General features: G+C 37.0%; 1 protein-coding gene across 1 annotated transcript in view; it reads right to left on the bottom strand.

Annotated features, from left to right (window-relative positions):
- Sgcz (sarcoglycan zeta) overlaps positions 1–14,342 on the bottom strand; it is a 1,022,364-nt gene that overhangs the window by 578,449 nt on the left and 429,573 nt on the right. The gene's annotated exons all lie outside the window — the stretch shown is intronic.

The raw sequence follows: 14,342 nt of genomic DNA, 5'->3' as shown, positions 1-14,342 counted from the left end.
AGTTTTGAGGAAAGGCTGACCCAGGAGGTGCTGAGTTAGAGTCATACAGTATCAGCTCTGGTGTGCTAGTGCACTGTGGTCAGATACAAGGAAGAAAAACATGCTATGTGTTTTACAATGCTTAAAAACGTATTTTAAATTCTGCATGATAAAGAAGTCACAAACACTGAGAAAATAAATATATTCAACCTGATTTAAATATTATATATGAGTGGTTTGGATAGATATGACCCCCATAGACTCATATGTTTGAATAACTGGCCAAAAGGGAGTGGCACTATTAGGGGGTATGGCCTTGTTGGAGGAAGTGTGTCACTTTAGAGGTGAGCTTTGAGGTTTCATATGCTCAAGTGATATCCAGTGTGGCATACATCTCCTGCTACCTGAAGATCCAGCTGTAGAACTCTCAGCTCCTTCTTCAAGACCATGTCTGCCTGCAGGCTGTGATGCTTTTTGCCATGGCAATGGACTAAACCTCTAAAACTGTAAGCCAGCTCCAATGAAGTGTTTTCTTTTATAAGAGTTGCCATGGTCATGGCATTTCTTCACAGCAATAGAAACACAAACTAAGACAACATACAGTTAATGTGTAAAAAACATCCCATATTACATTAGTAATATACATATTTTTTATATATTACCTTAAAATACAAAAAATTAAACAGAAATGAAACATGTAAAACACAGAATGGCAAACCGAAAGAGCATCACACACCCAAGTTAAAAAATGTGCCATTTATAGAACTGCCCAGTTTCAATATGGTCAGAAATAGCACAAACATGTTAAAATACCTTTTTGAAATGAGGTTGAGGGCCAGTGAGACAGCTTGTTCAGTAAAGAGGTTTCTACCAAGCCTGGTGATGGGAGCACTCTGTGGTCCATGTGTGCATGCAAACATACATGCATGAACTCACAGAGAGAACCAAGTGCGATTGAAATTTTTAAAAGAAAAGCGGTAAAAACATATCTCCCTGACAGGAATGAAAAATGGAGCTAGGGGATGTACTTGTTTCTTTATATCCATTGTTCTATCTTCAGGTAAGATGATACACATAAAGCCTTTTGAATTAAGGCTAGAATAGATACTTTCACACCTGAGGACTGAAACAAGCAACCAACCCAAAGGAAGACTTAAAACTCTGCTTTCCTCTATTTGTCAACAGACTTGGGACCAAGGAAGTTACGGTTTCCTCTTCTACTGTAATAATAATAATAGTAGCATTGTGATCACAACCAGAAGTATTGTGCATATTAAAAAAAAAGTCACAATAACATTTACTTTAGTGGAGAAAGAATGCAAGAAAATATCACTTAGAATCTACAAAAGAGGCAACCTTGGTAGTTTCATTTTTTTTTTTTTTTTTTTTTTTTGGTTTTCCGAGACAGGGTTTCTCTTGTGTAGCATTGCGCCTTTCCTGGATCTCACTTGGTAGCCCAGGCTGGCCTCGAACTCACAGAGATCCGCCTGCCTCTGCCTCCCGAGTGCTGGGATTAAAGGCGTGCGCCACCACCGCCCGGCGGTAGTTTCATTTTTGTAGAGTATATCTCAACAGATAAAATCTAACAGGATTTTGAGCAAGAGCTAAACTGCCTGGTGCTCACTTTATCATCATGAATGATCATAGTTATTCATCTTCTTACCATATGAAAATAGCTGTAAGTATGAGGCTCTCAAGGATCACTTTATTGTAAAAAGAAAAATACATTGCACATGAAAGCAGAAAGGCAAGTCAACGATAGACTAATAGAACACGAATAACATCTCATCAGACACAAGGTAGAATGTTTAAAGCAGCCAGATATATGATATTTTCAGGCATGCATCTTTAATAAAGTGGGAAACACACACTAAAATCTAGAAGAGTCACTTCTGTGCAAGGCCAAAGAATTATTGCAAATATATATCACTGTAAGTGCCAATTCAAGTTAATGATTTGGTAATTGAATTCTCTCTTTCTCCTTCACCTAGTTTGAATGAACAGAAGAGATTCTATTTAATTTTCAATGGCAGTCAGAAAGAAATCATAGTGACATCATTAAAAACAGGTATTTATATTGAGTCCTCCTTTTGACTAAGTTTAAAATTGAATTTCTGATGAAGAACATAAAATCTGCTCTTAGCAAATGTACAGTTCTTTTCAAATTGCTGGTGAAAGTATTTCAAGTGAATTCATTTGGTAAGAACTTGTCTTTAAGCAAATATGTTTGTAATTTGTTATTCTTAATAGCTTTCTAAATCTTTCAAAGGCATAACTGTAAAGCTTAGGCTTTATATTGATAGAATGTATTATATACTGATATTCTACTTGATTTAATGAATTAACCAATGGCAGGTATTCTTCATTGAAATCATCAACTTCCTAAAGCAGCCACTTATGTGAATGTAGTCATCAGAAGTCAGATTACAAGGCAATTACCAAGCCCATTTACTTACAGAGTGTTTTTCTTATGTGATACCTTATTTATCCTTTGATACAAAATAAAGTCAATTATCTTAAAACTATTTATGTAGCTATATCATAATGATGATCATGACACAGGTTGTAATTTAATGGGTAAAAATATACCCACATGAGGTAAAGTTGTAATTCAGTGGTAGAGCATTTCTCCAGATTTCACAAAACTTGATTTGACCCTTGAAAAATATATATCTAAAGAGTTACTACATATTATATATGTAAGGAACCATAATATTCTATTTCTCCATTGATTATAAAAATGAAGCACATAATGGAGGAGTCCAATATCCATCAATTTCTTTCTTATCCTTTCTCATCTAATAGTAACTCTGCTTTGTGGGAATGTCTGCCTGATCAACTGAATGCATTTGTGGAATTATTTGAAAAAATAAACAGATATTGAGTAGAACTACACCCTTACAACATTAGAGGACTGTAGAAGAGAAGCACGGATGAAGTTTTGCTCCAATGAGAGGAGGAGAAGTAAAAATAAAATTCAAACAGAAAGAAGAGTAAAAAAATGACATCAGAAAACACAAGAGAGAACATCACCATAGAATCAAAATAACCTTCTTCCACATTGCTTTCAAAATTAATATTTTTTAGCATTCAAAATATTACATGTCATTATGAATAGTTTTATTTTTTTCTTATATTAAGATTTTTTAAATTCATTTTTACATACCAACCACAGATCCCCCTCTCTTCCCTCCTTTAGCTCCCCCATAGTCATCCCTTCCAACTCCCCACCATTCCCTACTCTGAAAAGGTAAGGTCTCCCATGGGGAGTCAGCAAAGCCTGGTACATTCAGTTGAGGCAGGTCCAAAAGCCTGCCCCTTGCATCAAGTCTGTGCACAGTGTCCCACATAGGAAATGGGCTCAAAAAGCCAGCTTATGCACCAGGGATGTATCCTGATCTTACTGCCAGCTTTCCCCGCAACAGACCATGCTACACAACTGTCTCCCAAATGTACAGTGCCTGGTCCAGTCCCATGCAGGTTCCACAGCTGTTGGTCTAAATTTTATGAGTTCCCACTAGCTTGGTTCTGTTGTCTTTGTAGATTTCCTGATCATGATGTCCTTTGCTCATAGAATCCCTCTTCCCTCTCTTTGGCTGAACTCCTAGAGCTCAGCCTGGTACTTGGCCTGATCCTCCTGCCAGGGGACCCCTTAAGCAAATCAATCTATACAACTGTCTTGCTTTTGCAGAGGACCTAGTCCAGACCATGGAGACTCCACATCTGTTGATCTAAAGTTCATATGTTCCCATTAGCTTGCTTTGGTTGTCTCTGTAGGTTTCCTAATCATAATCTTGATGCCCCTTGCTCATAGAATCCCTCTTTCCTCCCTTCAACTGGATTCCCAGAGCTCAGCCAGCTGCTTGGCTCTGGATCTCTGCATCTGCTTCCATCAGTTACTGGATGAAGGCTCAATGATGACAGTTAGTTTAACAAAGTGTGTGTTAGTGCTTTTCCTTCCATCTATAACCCTGATTACCTTGCTATCCAACCTTGCCCTTTGTATCTTCTCCCTGTCTCTTTTACTTTCATGCCCTATGTGTGCCCACCTCCCACTCTCACCTCTTTCTTTCCTTTATCATCTATTAGTTCTCTCTCTCTCTCTCTCTCTCTCTCTCTCTCTCTCTCTCTCTCTCTCTCTCTCTCTCTCTCTCTCTCTCTCTCTCTCCATCTCTCTCTCTCTCAATTTTCAGTTTACAAGCACCACTTGATATATGGCTTTAGTTGAATTTTCTCTTTAAGTTGGGTTTCCTCTTATTTTCAACTAACCGTTTTCTGAGCTACTCAGTAGTTCCAATAACTCATTTGTTGAATTTTATTCCTACCAGATCTTTAGTATGTTCATAAATGTAGCTGTGAGCATCTCTTCAGCTGCTCAGTCACACCTCATGTGTAGCCCATACTATCTATATTTTTAAAATGTGGTTGACTAAAACGATAGTTCAATTTTGCTTAGGCCAATTTCAGTTGAATGTATTCCATTATCCTTTACTTTATCATTCACTGTTATCATCATCTCAGTGACCTTTAATAATGACTTATTCCATACGTGGTCCATGGGACCATAACCTCTCTGAGAGCAGAAACTCAGCATAGCATCAACCAAACTAAGAGGAAACAAAATATTGTACATGGCTCTTAATCAGTATTTGTAAATTGAGAAAATTAATGAACTGAATGAATAAAAAAATCAAAATCAAAAATTGTGCAGGAAGGCAAAATCCATTTTAATATTATAGTTAAAAAGAGGAAGAGAGCAAAGGAAAGACTGTCATGATGATGGCAGTTTGCCTGAGCCTCAAGATGAGGTAAATTTCATTAGGAAGATAAAACTGGAGGCAGAGCCAGGCAGATCTTTGTGAGTTCAAGGCCAGCCTGATCTACAGAGCGAGATCCAGGAATGGCACAAAGCTACACAGAGAAACCCTGTCTCGAGAAACAAAAACAAACAAAAAAACAAACAAAAAAAGATAAAACTGTGTAGCTGCCATAGAGAATTCTATATCAACAAAGATAAATAAAGTCATTAAAGTGTATTTTATATTTTCAGGAAATGAGAGTCTAGAGTGTTTTGGGTAAGATATAAGTTTGAAAACTGGGATTAAAGTATTATTTCCTATTATGTCTGCTTTCTACAAATCTGTTTGCTTCTATTATATGAAAACAGTCAATTATGTAATTAAACATTTTGTTTTTTATGCCATCAATGTTAAATAAAACTCTGATCCATTAATATGTGCATTTACCTGGTAAGGAGTTACCTTACAACTTGACTTTTTTAAAAGATTATTTGGATGTAAAAGGACATAATTTGCTCATTTTTTAAAAAAAATTGTAAAAATTATTCATGTAAATATGTATATGTGTGTCAGGGGGAGGATGTGTGCCTATATGTGTGTGTGGTATATGTGAGCATGAAGTATGCAAGTGATTGTTTATGTGTCCATATCCAACTGTGATCATGCAGCGGTCAGAGCAGGAAGCCATATGTCTTACTCTAAGGCTCTTTATTAACTTTAGACTGGGTCTTTCACTGTAGCTCACACTAAGTTTAGGGTGGCTGGCTAGGAGATTTCACAAGCCCTGAAAAAATATTTTCAAATGGGAATGATATCCTTGTAATGTTATGTTTCCTCATTTCTGGGGAGCTAAAGGTAAAGGCATTCTCTTGCTTCTGATTCCCTTTCAGATGAACTGAACTTCTGTGTCTAGTGTTTCTCTTCTGAAAGGAGTGGTATTGCAAAGGATAAATACTGTACGTTACCATTTTGAGGTAAAATTGCCTGAGTAGAACATTACAGTTGTGCTGTTATTTTATTGATATTCCTATTATCCCTATACAAAGAAGCAGAGGCAAGAAGACAGATTCTCTATGCTATTCCCCATGTCCTAAATGTTAGCTTCTGGAAAAAAATATTTTGTTCTAAATTAGGCTTCTCCTCAGGTCTCTAGTAGTTCTGTCATCAAAAAACATAGACAAAACTGAACTACCTGGTCACATAGATGTTTAGGTCCAAGATTCGGTTTTAGTTTTCAGAAGGACAAAGTTGAACCAACCCTTACCTAATATTTCAATTTGCAGTTGCCAAAAAGTAGAAGGTGTCTTTGGGTGTAAGAAACGAAACTCTGCAGTGAGTTTCAAACACAAAGCTTAGCAGGTTCGACTTGCTTGTTCCTGATGTTTACATGTATCACACTGTCTATGTAACAAAGGGATTGTTGTGCCTAAGGTCTGTGATAATCATCAAAGTACATTACCTTCATATCACATTCACCTCTTTCTAATATTTGAAGCAATGAGTCTCAGGGACTCCTGAAAAGATTACCCCTTTACCCCTTTTGCAATCCCATTCAGACCATTCTTTTTGTGGCCAATGTAGCTGCATTTTGCTTTATCTCCACCCCTCCCCCCGCCATTACAGATACTAAATTCTAGGCTGCTAAGAGACAAGTATGTGTAATCTGGTATTTATTGATTTCTCTTCTTTCCTAGCTATTCATCTCTCTACTCATCAATTGTAATCTCCATCAGTCAAATTTTCTTTATTTCATTCATAAATGATTTCCAGAGTCTGAAATAATCAATGGAATATATCATGTTGCCTCATAACTAACTGCAGAAGAAACTGTTATTAGTTTTGAGCTACATTTCTGTAACCAGAGAATAAATAATACTGTACATAGAAAATTTTCATTTTTAAATTGTTCCCTCTTATGTTGACTATTGAATCATTCTCTAAAACCACATTTTTTAAAGTGAGACTTGAGATAATAGAATTCAAACTCATGTCTGAGCAGATTTATGAAAAAAAATACCCAATAGCAAACGGTTTGGTATTGGTTTGCTATGTTTTGTAGGTTTCTACTGAGTATTGATTATTACATCAAAGTGCACTTTCCATTCACTGTTATTGAAAACATTAGCTGTAATAAGATCAATGACTATCCTAACTATCATCATATAACCTTTATCCAGTAACTAATGGAAGCAGATGCAGAGACCCACAGCTGAGCATTGGGCGGAGCCCCCACAGTCCAGTCGGAGAGAGGGAGGAGGGATTATATGGCAAAGGGGTCAAGATCATGATGGGGAGACCCACAGAGACAGATGACCTGAGCTAGTTGGAGTTCACAGACTCTGAAGGAACAGCTGGGGAACCTGCTCAGGACTAAACTAGGTCTTCTAAACATGGGTGCCAGTTGTATGGCTTGTGCAGTATGTGGAGCCACTGGCAGTGGGGCCAGGATTTATGGCTGGTGCATGAACTGGCTTTTTGGAGCCCATTTCCTATGGTAGAATACCTTGCTCAGTCTTGCTGTAGGGGTGGGGGACTTGGTCCTGCCTCAACTTAATATGCCAGACTTTGTTGACTTCCCATGGGAGGCCATACCCTCCCTGAGGAGTGGATGGGGGGGGTAGGGGAGGGCAAGATGGGGGCTGAGTGTGAGAAGGGGAGGGAGGGGTAACTGTGGTTGGTATGTAAAATGGCAAAAAAAACCCTTTTATTTAAAAAAATATCAACAAGAACAAAAAAGAAAACATTAGCAAACAAACTGATTTAGTGGTATATAAATCCAAGTAAACAATTAAGTAACTTCACTAATTTGCTTTTTTATGTGTCATATACTATTTTTCCATAAATCTCTAGGTTATTCACTCATGTCCCCAGAAGCTGGAAGTGCAGAAGACTATTTCATAATTGCTCATGATGATCTTGTATAATCATCTCTTAATAACAATTTTAAGCCCTCAATATCTATGAGTAATAAACCATACTAAAACTTTATTTATAAGATTATGTTGATCCAAAGCAATCATGGGGTATAGCATGAGAAAGCCATAAACTTCAGTATCTAGTCCATCATCTCTATTGATAAATATCACCTCCAACAAAGGCAGTGCCAAGTGCCCTGACTGCACATCACCATGATGAATGTGTTACAAATAAAACTGCAGCTGTACACTGTGTTCTCTAAAGCTGTTCATGTAAAACAGGCATGCCACAATATATAGCATACAGATAGCCAGAAATCAGGGAAGTGGAAAACATATTTGGAAGAAACCCAGATTAATGCCACTTGTGTGCACGAAAAACAGACTAAAAATAAATACATAAACATGTAGTTCAAAGGACTTGATTATATATGTTTTAAGGGATTTTAATAACTGCTGAAAACTAATGTCTTAGCTGTGGAATATGGATTTCCTCATGGGGAGACATGAGTAATTACATTTAAACAGTGGAGGCTGGCAAAACTGTAGACACATTTAGGATGCCTGAGTATTTGATGAGAAAACCTTGAGTTGGTGGACCTGGATTTCAGAAGCCCTCTTTGAATTCCTTGCTTCTTCCTCTTCCTATTTCTCTACTGAAACATATGATGTGTTTTACTCTGCACACTCACTATGAATTTGCATGGTATCCCTGGAATAGAATCCAAGCTCCTAAAGATCAAGGATATATGTGTAATTTATAACAACAGAGCATATATATAGGAATTTATAATGGCCAAGCATACATATAGGTGATCATTAAATGACTACAAAAAAAAAATAATCATTTAGTCATTTGGGACATCTGTGATGCTAATCCTATAGGGAAAAAAAGCTCACAGTTTGTAGAAGTCCAACAGTGAAGTGTGCCACAATTAAAGGTATAATACAATTGTGGTGGTATTGTGTCACCAAAATATTGTGTACCTTAATAAACTTACCTGGGGTCAGAGAACAGACAAGCCACTAGTTAGTCAGTGATAGCACACGCCTTTAATCCTAGCATTCCAGAGATAGAAATCCCTCTGGATCTCTGTGAGTTCAAGGCCACATTGGAAATAGCCAAGCATGGTGACACACACCTTTAATCCCAGAAAGCCAGCCTTTAATCCCAGGGAGTGGTGGTAGAAAGTAGAAAGATATATAAGGTGTGAGGACCAGAAACTAGAGGATTTTGGCTGGTTAAGCATTCAGGCTTTTAAGCAGCAGTTCAGGTGAGAGCCATTGGGATGAGGACACAGAAGCTTCCAGTCTGAGGAAACAGGACCAGCTGAGGAATTGGCAAGGTGAGATAGCTGTGGCTTGTTCTGTCTTTGATCTACCAGCATTGACCCCGATAACTGGCCTCGGGTTTGATTTTATTAATAAGAACTTTTAAGAATCCTGCTACATACAATGATGGGTATAATATTCCCAAACTGAAGAATAAATGTTGCTATAACAATTTGTCAAAATTATAAACAAGTGCTCCTACAATAGAGATATTGCTTTTGCTTCTGGAGACAACCACCTATATAAGCCAAATTTAAGCCTCTATTTTGGTTTGCCAATTTCCTTACATCCTTTTATGCCATCTCTTTTCAGCTAACCCCTTTTATAGTCATGTTCTGCTGTCCTGATGAACACTGCCTGAGCTGCTTGGCCTTCTGATGTTGACATTTTGACATTCAGAAGTGGCCACTTCATATGTTCCTTTTTTCCCCTCACATTACCCATATTCACCTGGACATCAGAGTCATGGAACATAAACTTCAGAATAACCTGGACTTAGGGATCATAAATTTTCTCTAAACCAGATTATTGTCTATTAAAGAAAATCTGTTTTGAGTATAGGGACTCTAGCTAGAAGGAAACACTATGGCTGATTTCCAACAAGTCCCAGACACATCACAAAAAATTGTCTTTCAAGAGGCAATAGACATTGATAAACCCAATTTTGTCAGTTTATGATATGTAACTAGTGCCTATAGGGTTTTTATTATTATTAAATGTAAATATATACCATTTCTGTCTATTTGCTGAGTAGTGACTAAAAGATAGATCCATGATTTAGTAGGGCACTATGATTTAAACTGATACTAATTATTTCATACATATTTTTATGTTAACTCTCCCTGTAACCCTGAAAGATGTTCATGAATGTTAAACACACACACACACACACACACACACACACACACACACACACACACACGCACGCAATGATAACCTCATTTCCACTGTTTTAATTTTCTCCTACATGATTATGTGCTTTAACTGCATTTTTGCTTATGCAGCTGGTAAATGCAATTGTTTCTTCTTCTCTCTGTTCACATAACCAGATGTGCAATTCTGTAGTCTGAATTCATACACAGTCACTCATATGGCTTAGTCATCCTGTGTGTCTATCACTGATGAAGTTAAAATGGATGAAGCGTTGCTGCCGTCAAAATCTCCTCTCTATCCAAGTCTGTTTTTCGTGTGATCAATTTATAATTTTATAATTTTCCCACATCTCACTAATAATTTCTCAGCAAGGGGTAATTACTGTTAGAGACAGAAGCCACAGACCAATATTCTCACCTGGTGTCTAATTAGAAGCTTAATCGTTCCTGAGAAATTTGGGTTACCAGTCAAAGTGTGAAATTCCACATTAAGGGTTCAAGGCCTAGGGTATATTTCAAACCTGCAGATGTTAAGTTCTGCCTTACACAGAAAAATATTTGCTAGGTACAAAGTCAAATATAATTTCAACTAACTGACATTGAATTGCTCAGCCGTAATCCAAGAAGGTTCCATTGTAGTAGATGGGAACAAATACAGAGACACACATTGGACAATGTGCAGAGAGTGAGAGACCTTGGAAAACCCTGTTCTAAATGGAATGTCTCCATTAAACATCTCCCCCTGGAGTTCAAGGAATTTTTCAGGAGAGGAGGTTAAAAAAAAATTTAAGAGCTGATGTAGATAGAAGACATCGGGGAAACAGAGCCTTCTAAACACAGCAGTATTAACACACTTATGAACTTACAAATTATGACAGGATGCACAGGGCCTGTACAGATCCATGTCAGATAGAGTCCAGCAATGAGAAGAGGAAGTGTACACGATCATCTTTCATCCTTGACCCCAAAGTCTATCACCAATTGACAACTGACCAACAAAGAAATACTAATTTCTTCCAATGGAGTCTCACTGTGTATACACACCACACTTAAAGGTGAGCCCAATGCCCAGCTATAAATAGCCAATACAAAATTAGATCAATGATATTTGGGAGTTTTCTGTTGTTTTCTTTCATAAAGCTTTGTCTGCCCCCATTCTCTTTTTTCATTACTAGTCTATTGATTATTTTTTTTAGTTTTAGATTTTGTGTTGTTATATGTTCTCTCTCTCTCTCTCTCTCTCTCTCTCTCTCTCTCTCTCTCTCTCTCTCTCTCTGTGTGTGTGTGTGTGTGTGTGTGTGTGTGTGTGTGTGTGTGTGTCTGAATGGGTATTTGCTTCTTTTGGATTTTTTTCTGCTCACTTGGTTTAGTCTTAATTTGCCTATTTGTTTTCTAAAGAGGGAGAGAAAGAAGACATGTACTTGGATTGGGGGGAGGTAAGGAGTGTCTGGTATGAGGGGAAGGAGGGGAAACTGCAATCAGAATATATTGCATAAAAGTCTATTTTCAATAAAAATGATGAAAAATAATAACAAACCTCTACATGGAGAAATAAATCTTAAAAATTACACACACACACACACACACACATACACACACACACACACACACACACACACATCTTGAAGAAGACAAGAGTTCAATTCTCAGTCTCACAGTAGTGGCCTGTAACTCAGCTCTGGTGGGATCTGATACTTATGGGATTCTTAAGAACTTTTACTCAGATACACATACCACACACTGTCACACATACAGACATATAATGATAGACAAATAAATGAGTGTCTTCTTGGGTAATTGTTCCCTTGATCAGATAAAATGCCTTTCTCGTTCTCTGTTCATTAATTTTTCTTTGAAGTCCAGTTTGTGAGATATTAAAAATCACCCTTTTCTTCCACCAGCTTCACCTACTTACCTCCATTATTCGACTTGTAGTTTGTGCTGATCCTTGAAGATACGTTGAGTTCCTTGTCAACAAAATTATATTTTTGGTTTTGTTGTTGTTAATTTATGCATTCAACTAACCTGGGCCTCCTGATTGAAGAGTTGAGATCATTAACATTTAAAGTTATTATTTTTTAAGTAAGGTTGCTGCCTTTAGTACTATTTTGTGTTTTAATGACTATAAATTAACATGTTCTCTTTTTGTATCTTCTGGGCTATGCTGCCAATTTTCCTTTTCATTCTGAAGGAGTACATCTGCTATTCTCTGTAGGGCTGGTTTGAAGGATTTGAATTCTGTCAGCCTATCTATGGCACAGAGAGGTTTTATCTCTCCTTCAACTATGGCAAATGTTTTTTCTGGTCAAGAGCAGTCTGGGTTTGCATATGGTCTTTAGAATTTTGAGTGAACTGCCCCAGGCTCTTTGGCCTTTGAAAGTTTCTGATGAGAAACCAGCTATTATTCTGATGAGCTTTCCTTCACAACTGACTAGAGTTTTTCTCTCTGACAGATTCCAATCTTCCAATACTTTTTCTTTGTTCAATATATTTAATGTTTTATTAAACACACAAAAAATTCCATGGGAAGTTTGTTTTCAGGTCCTGTGTATTTGGTGTTCTATGTACCTCTTGTACCCAAATGTGTTTTGTCTACTTAATTTGCAGAATTTTCTTCTATGATGTTATTGAAGCTACATCATTGATCTTGGACACTCCTTCTATGTCTATAATTAGTAAATGTGCTCATCTGATGGTATGCTAAAATGCATATACATCACTTGTGTTTTTACAAAGTTATCATTTTCTTTCACTGAGTGGTCTCATTCTACTTTATCTCCAGTCCCGATAGTCTATCTAGTACTTGATGCATTCTGCTGGTGAGGTTTCTCCAGAGTCTTTGAATTTAATATTTAAAATTTTCTGATCTATTTTCATTTAAGCTGGATTTTTGTTTAGTATTTATGTCTCTTTATTGAATTCAGTTTTCACGTCCTAAGTTTTCTTTGTAATTTTATTCAGTCATTTGTTTATGTTTTGTGGTCTTCAATTAGGATTTTATTTCTATCCTATTTAAGTAAATTCAGCTGTTTGCTTATGTCCTCTTAGAATTCCTGAAATACTTTGGTTATGTTTACAGCTGTACTTTTAAATGATGTGTGCTGAGTTTTGTCTAGGTAGTTCATTTTGGAGAACATTTCTACAGGACTGGTGGTCTCTGGAGGTCATGTACTGTCTTGATCTTTCATATTGTTTGTGTTTTTGCAATAGGACCTCGCCATGTAATTTATTTAATTTTTGTTGGTCATATATGAGATTCTGGTTTGCCTATGCTTAGTGGTAGTTTGGATAACTTTTTGTTATTGCTTGAAAGTTCTTGGTCTCAGGTCATGAAGGAGGAGCAAGTGTTCAGGTGATACCCTCAAAAGCTTGTAGATGAACATTGGAGAGAATATGGTGGCCCCAAATCACTAGTAACCAGTTCAAATTGAAGAGCTTAAGGACCTTGTGAGATTCTATGGTTGATGTCCAAGAAAGTCTCCTAGTGTGGATTCCAGCTGGGCCTGGGACAATAAAGGGCACAGATGCAGCTCCTGCTAAAATGTGTGTGGGACAGCAGCTGAGATGGGAGGTATAGTGTGAGAAAAATTAAAATATATAATACTATTAATGTGAGTTCTTGCATACAACTATATGTAAATTAATTCTGTGTTGTGCAAAGATTTTCTAGCAGGAATCAAGTTGTCTCTTGGGACAGAATTGGAGATATGTGAAAAGAAACATTCACATTTTATTTGATTTTTCTAAAGTTCTAATTGTCACCAAATTTTTAAAAGGAACACAGAAATTTTCTGTTACCTTAATGCATTTCACTTTAATATTAGTTCTCAAAACTTATTTCTTAAAACTTCATTTGATCTGCGGTTCCTCAAAACAGTCAACCATAACACATTTGATATCTCAGGGCAGCATCAGGAAGTTTATTCCACAAAATGTAATGATCTTTTACTTAAGGCCCAGACTACACTCTTCCACATCATGTCCAATAAACAGCAACCTAATGATTTCTTGCTAGGTAAGCTATTAACATTCATGGAGAGTCTATTACAGGAGTTGATTACCTTGTGTATCAAAGTGACAGATCTACAGCCGTGATGACAGTATTTCAGCTCACAAGCACCCATGGCCAATTAATCCCTTATGAATCTGACCAGAGCTATCCGGTTGTGACAGCTTTGAAAGTGTGTCAGCTCTCCTTGATAAAGGACACCACAGTATTTAAACTCACATTAGTATCTGGGGAGAGGCCTTTGCGCTATGACGCTAGGTTGTTTTTTACAAAAAGGAAAAAAGTTCATAATATTAAAATGAGGTACAGATACCAGGATCAACAGAGCACAAAACTTGGTTCCAAAGAAATTGCCACTTTTACTTTAAAAAATGTAATTATATATGTCTTTCAGTGATAATCTGTAGTGACTGAATAATGTTTTTGTAGGTGGGAG

This window comes from Peromyscus maniculatus, chromosome 17 (genome assembly GCF_049852395.1).
Source record: "Peromyscus maniculatus bairdii isolate BWxNUB_F1_BW_parent chromosome 17, HU_Pman_BW_mat_3.1, whole genome shotgun sequence".
Classification (NCBI taxonomy): Eukaryota; Metazoa; Chordata; class Mammalia; order Rodentia; family Cricetidae; genus Peromyscus; species Peromyscus maniculatus.
This window is presented reverse-complemented; position numbering and strand designations above follow the sequence as displayed.